The sequence below is a fragment of the Caloenas nicobarica genome, chromosome 3, assembly GCF_036013445.1.
Source record: "Caloenas nicobarica isolate bCalNic1 chromosome 3, bCalNic1.hap1, whole genome shotgun sequence".
Classification (NCBI taxonomy): domain Eukaryota; kingdom Metazoa; phylum Chordata; class Aves; order Columbiformes; family Columbidae; genus Caloenas; species Caloenas nicobarica.
Window position 1 is genome coordinate 31,962,842 of NC_088247.1, and position 6,000 is coordinate 31,968,841.

Below are 6,000 nucleotides of genomic sequence, written 5' to 3' on the forward strand. Positions count from 1 at the left end.
TGTGCAGAAAGTAACTTTTGTTAACAACGCCACGCACTAAAGTAATTTAGAAAAGGCTTGTTTCTTCATAGCACTACACAAGTAGAACATAACAGCAACATTTAAAGAACAAAACTAGAGTTCATGTGCAGCAAATGCATTAACCTTTGCACACGTACAGACCAGGGCAATGCACCTACTCAAGTTCCGTTCTTCATTTATTTCCAACAGACTCCCCTTTCCCTGAGTACGACCAGGCTTATGGCATAAGGGAATAGAATGAGACTGAACATCAGCCTCAAGATAGTTAAACACTTGCTTGTTCCCACAGTTTGTAATTAAATACTTTGACCTATCGGATAAAATGCTGACATCATGCTGACAGGGCCATGAACCTGAATCCTGTTAATGTTACACTTTCAAATTTCTCCTAACTCGTATTCTCATCAGCGTGAAAATGTCTTTTCTCCCAGCTTTCCAGAAGCAGAAGCTGCAAGAGACTAATATACACCTGGAAAAAACATCCACCAAGTTAAAAACAGTTCGGTCCTACAAAGAGAGAAGAAAGCCTTAGATGGACCACCTAAGGAATGGGAGAGGGCTTACCAGCAAATATGTCCTAACTAAGCCACTGTGGAAGCACCAAAATGCTCAATAACTACTACACAGAAATCAACGCTGACATAGCAAAGGGTGCACACACTGGGAAGTCCTGCAAGAGGAAAAAGCAGACTGAGCCCCGGTTTGGAACAGCTAAAACACAGCCGCACGCGAGAGCCCAAGGACAGGTAGGAAGAGGGCACAAGGAGAGCGAAACCCTGCTGTTAGCTTCTGGCATTGGGAACTTAAAATTATCCTCCTTCCTCACCTTCACCCCAAAATTTCCAGTGCAAGTCACAAAGAGTGACTAAGTACTACCCCTACACAGCCTCCTACAGACACATACAAGTGCTGTAACTGTGTTTTGCTCCTGATCAGCAGAAATAATTGCCCAGAAGTTACAGAAAAGCAGACAGGAAGACACCTATGAAATGGATTCCTATACAAAAAATATTTTCTGATGTTTATTAGCAAAGAAAATCCCCAGTGGATAAATATACCTTCTGTAGTTAGCTAAAAATTAGAGCTGTTAGAACATAACTTGACAGCTCCAAGAACAGCTCTCAGTTGCTTAGACTCACAGAAAGTTTATAATCAACTTGCCACAAAAGCTTTAATTTTGAACATTTGTCATTGAAGAAAAACACTGAAGCAAGACCAGTCTTTATTTTTCAAAGGTATTAATAACTAATCCCCTTCGGATTATGTCAATCATGTCACATTAGGATGGCCTGGGCTTACCCTAACCAGCAAGTATGTTAAAATTCAACTAAACCCGTATACATTTGTACTCCATCTCGTGATTCTTTTAAATTTCAAATGATTACAGAGGAAAGGCATCTGTGGGACTAATGCTGATCAAGACCATGCTACCATCCTGTTTTATTCAGCACGAAGTGTTACAGGTAAAAATAGCCTTAGAGATTAATGTAAAACTTACTTTCTACACACTTGAATTTAAAAGGGGGAATTTTATTTGCAAAATGTACTTGCTGTGCTAGGTTCTGTTATTATAAAAGGTACTTTTATGCAGTACAAGTTCTTGGTGCTAAGGGTTATATATGCAAACAGTTGGATTAACAAACCAGATAAGAGAACGTGCTTTCCTGTTTCTGTTAATTTATGGCCCAATGTTATGTTCCTTTCATGCAATGCCATAATCTTCAGTGAATGACTTCACAGTAACCTCAGAGTAATCTAGCAATGCAGATACAGAGAACATCAACCATTCCCTTCGTAAGACTCTCTCCACTTCGAGGGTTTAGGTGCCTGACAGAGTTTTAGATATGAATAAAACTTCAAACACCTGTGCTCAGCTGCTACTAGCCTTCAGGCACACAACTTTCTGCCAGTGGGTACGTGTACCAACACTGAAGTCTTTGTAATGTTGCTTGTACCACACATCCAAACCTCCACGTGGTTCTCAAAACCCCTGCTCACCCCGTCCCACCTCAACTGCCATAGTGCAGGAATGAGCTTTTCAAAATGCAGCTCCGTCCTTTATCCCAAAAATAAAATCAGGAGTTTGGGAATGGGCCAGCTGCACCAGAAACTTTTTTGTACAATACAAATATTAGGACGAGAAGCATTCAGGTTGAAATCTCACCTAGGTCTGCCTCAGGTCACAAACCAAAATCTGGCTTTTGTTACCACATTTGAACATCTAAGCACTTGAGGTGGTGCCATCCATGCTTTGTCCAGTGATTTCAACAGGAGAGGCTCAGCCCAGGAGCTCCTGCCACCCAGGAGAGCAACACGTTCAAATCACTCCTCCAACGTAAAAAGGAGCCCTAAAGGGGACCCTGCTCTGGCATCTCATTCGAGGACAGTGTTCGCGATTGCAAATAACATGTATGGATTGACACCTCCACCCAGCTAGACCCAAGACCTAAGCCCCTATGAAAGCTGACCTGCACAGCTGTGCTCGTTGTCCTCTCAGGTGGCCAGAGGACACCTTGCATGGCCTTTCCCTGCAGGTGATACAGACAGAGCAGGTACCAACTCTGGGCTGCTGGGCATCAGAGCAGCTGCAGTCGGGCATCTGCACACTCCAACCCTTGTGCCACCTTGGGTTTTTTTGCCTCCTCCTTCTGTCAACTGTACAGAAAGTACAGAAGGGCTGTTGGCATATTTATCATAGCTTTCTAAAGATTCAGTGAAACGAATCACGTGCAGCACTTGTATCTATTGTACTAAAATAAACAAAACTCAACCACAGAATCTCTTTTTGGTATTCAAAGCACTCGCACATTGGTGGAGGCAGCCCCATGAAAACGTCCCCCCAGATGACCCCCCCCGCCCCAGGGCTTAAGAGCTCTAACCAGAGCTCCTGACCCTATGGAGCGGCAGGGCAGTTACTTGGCTGCAAACACAGCTCGAACATCACATCTGACTTCGTGGTTAGGGAAGGGGATTCCAGCTACAAAAGCAGCATTGAGAAAATAGCTTAGAAAAGTACAGCAGCACTGTCAGGGCTCTAACTTCATAAGTGGATTTATAATTAAGAGTAAGAGCTATTAATTAGTTTTCAATGGTAACGACAAAGAGCTAATGATCTACTAGGAATCCCAGACACTGCATTTAACATTTAGTATTTCCCTCACTTCACACAAGGAAACAGATCGACTTATAAATTCCACATATAGCACAAGAGGTATCAACACACAAAAATACTGCTGGCGATATTAACCTCACCAGGAAACCTATCCTTTGGCAAGTGCATATAATAGAAACCAATCTCTACCCGGATCTTTCAATAGCAACCTCCTATGTAACACTTCCATTCTCAGTACCTGTATGAATTTTGGTTACAACAAAGTTATGGACAACAGTCATAAAGCGGGTAGCATGTGTTTTAACATGGGTGTATTAAGCTGATTTTAAAAGCCAAGGATTTTTTTTCGGAGGGGGTTGTTATCTTCTGCAATCAACCTACTCAAACTCAGCATTCTCCATCCAAACAGCTGGAGTTCAGAAGAGCTTAGAAGAAGAAAAGAAAAGTGAGCCATTGTGTTTTGACTCACAGTAGACACAGAAGTAACCTTCAAGGTTACCTTGCCCTATTTGCGGCCTCAGGAAGGAGAAAAACACAGTTTCAGCAAAGGAATTTCTTGCCTGGCTGGAGGCCACACCCGCCACAACAACTGATGGCAGGAAAGCATTTGGATTCACAATCCTACCCGTAGCACCCAGCCGGAGGCAAAGCAAAACTTTCTCATTTTCAGAGAAGAAAGGAAAGTCTTGCTCAATAAGTAGCAATTATGCTGTAGAATTTATATGCTGAGCACGGCTGAATGTACGAACACCAGATCAGTCAACCATAGCTTTAGCGCTTTGAGTATGATTAACAGAATGAACTTTCAAAGGTCAATTAAATGTCAACACATTTTAAAGAGATATTCTTCTTAAGTTGGCGCGATGTGTAACAGTACCTTCCAAAGCTGCTGTGCCACTTTCACCTTAAAATTCTACCCCTCCTATACTTACATGTGCAGATATAAAGATGATAACTAATTAACCTTTGATAGAAAATAATGGCTATTTATGCTCCTGGCTTTCCTACAGCTAAACTCTCTTTTATGACTTATGTCTAACCAAGTGCAAGAAGACACTCTTCTTCGTCTCCCCAAAATTTCATTTCACCTGTTCAGGGTGCGCGTGAAGGGAGAAGAAAAGAAGTTAAAACAGTTTGCAAGTCTAATAATTTACTATGTGAAAATGAGAAGAGGCTTTTGATATGCAATTGAGCTGCCTGGATGTAAAACTAGGGAAGGAAGGGGCAGGGGGAACTGTTGCAAAATTAATTATGAACACATTAATCATGATTTAAGTCAGATCAGCGATATGTCTGTTCAATTCTGAACACTTCTGGAAATCCAAACTTCAGGTAACTAGCTCAAGACATCTTAAAACTGATGCTGAAAAGCTGAACGCTCAGTACAGATCCGTTTAAATCATCTCTCAAACTGGATGCTCAAATCACTAGTTAGTTTTAAAAAAAAAGTCTCCATCTCAGTACAAAGTGAAAGGATCAAAACCCTGACCAAGGCCTCACATCACTACTACAATCACTTTGACATGAGCGGTATTTATTCAAGAGCAGAGCTAAAAAGTGGTCTGAGGCTGAGAAAGACCAGCGGAGAGACGCGCTCTGTGCAGCTGCAAGAAAACGGGCTGGAGAGTTTTCCGAGCGCAAGGGCAGCGGTCCCAGCACCTCTCCACAGGTCGCGCTTCTAACTCCACGCAATTTTCAGAAGGGTGTTTCGGAGGTAGCCGTGCCGGCACCGGCACCCGGAGGATGGTCCCCGCCGGCTTTCGGGGCCAGGTGTCCCCGGGCAGCGGCACGAAGGCGCCTCTCCCCCAGCGAGGGGCCAGGGCGGGCAACGCTCAAAGTTTCTAAAAAGTTCCCAGACGCGGGGGCTGCCTGACCCCCGCCCGGCGGCTGCGGGAGCTCCGTCCGTCCGTCCGTCCGCCCCGCCGCACCTGCGGCCCCGGCAGCGGCGAGCGGGGCGGGCAGCCCGGCCCGGCTCCCTCCCGCAGGTGCCCCGGCCCGCCCGCGCTCCGCCGGGCACACGCTGGGTGCCGGCCCCGGGGCCCCGCCGGCCGCCGCGCCCGCTCCTTACCTGGCCGGGTCCCGCCGGGCCGCGGCGCCGTGCCCAACTTTCCGACTCCGCGCGAAACTTGCGGCAGGCAGCGGGCCCGCTCCCGGCCGCCGCCTCCAGCCCGTCCCGCGGGGCAGGGGTCGGGCCCAGCCTCCCGCCGGGCCCTGCCACAGGGGCGGGGAAAGGGGGCGGGGGGAGGCGAGCCGCCCCCGGGCGCCGCCGGGGCGGGCCGGGCCGGGCATTGTCCGCCCCCGGAGAGCCCTTCCCGGCGGGGGAGGAGGGTGCAGGCTCCTCCTCCCCTCGCCATGTTCTTTGTTTCTCCGGCTCCCCGCAGCCGCTTCCCCTCGCGGCCGCGGGCCCCGCGGCGCCGCCTCCCCCCAGCCGGGCCCCCCCTCCCGCCGCGGCGGGCCCGGAGCAGCGCGGCCGCCCCAGCCGCAGGTGACCGAGCGCCCGCCCCCGCCCCGCGGCCCAGCGCCGCCCCCCCCGGCCGGAGGGGATCCCGTGCCGCTCCGCCAATTAGCTCAGGGGGAAGGGGGCAGCCCCGGCCAATGAGGCGCCGGGGAGCTCCGCGAGTCCCCCGGGGTGAGCCAATGGTGCGGGGAGCGGCGGGCAGGCCCGCCTCCGCGGGGCCGGGGTGTTCGCCGGCCGGTGCCGGCGCTGGGGTCAGCGCTGCCGCCGCCGCGGGCCCGGCTCGGGGCTCCGGCGCTGGGAGAGGCGGGGGCGGCTCGCGGAGCCCCGGCGTGCGGCGCGGGAGGGAGTGCGGGACCGCTGCGGCGCGTCCCTGCCAGGCCCCACCGGCCGGCGCCGCGCCTTGGCCGCT

At 50.0% G+C, this 6,000-nt stretch overlaps 1 long non-coding RNA gene across 3 annotated transcripts in view; it reads right to left on the bottom strand.

Moving 5' to 3' along the window:
• LOC135986607 (uncharacterized) overlaps positions 1-5,629 on the bottom strand; it is a 41,801-nt gene extending 36,172 nt beyond the window's left edge. For all 3 annotated transcript variants that reach the window (XR_010605906.1, XR_010605905.1, XR_010605907.1), the window contains exon 1: positions 5,202-5,629. This is a non-coding gene — a long non-coding RNA (uncharacterized LOC135986607). The remainder of the gene's footprint in view (positions 1-5,201) is intronic.
• Between the last annotated feature and the right edge of the window lie 371 nt (positions 5,630-6,000).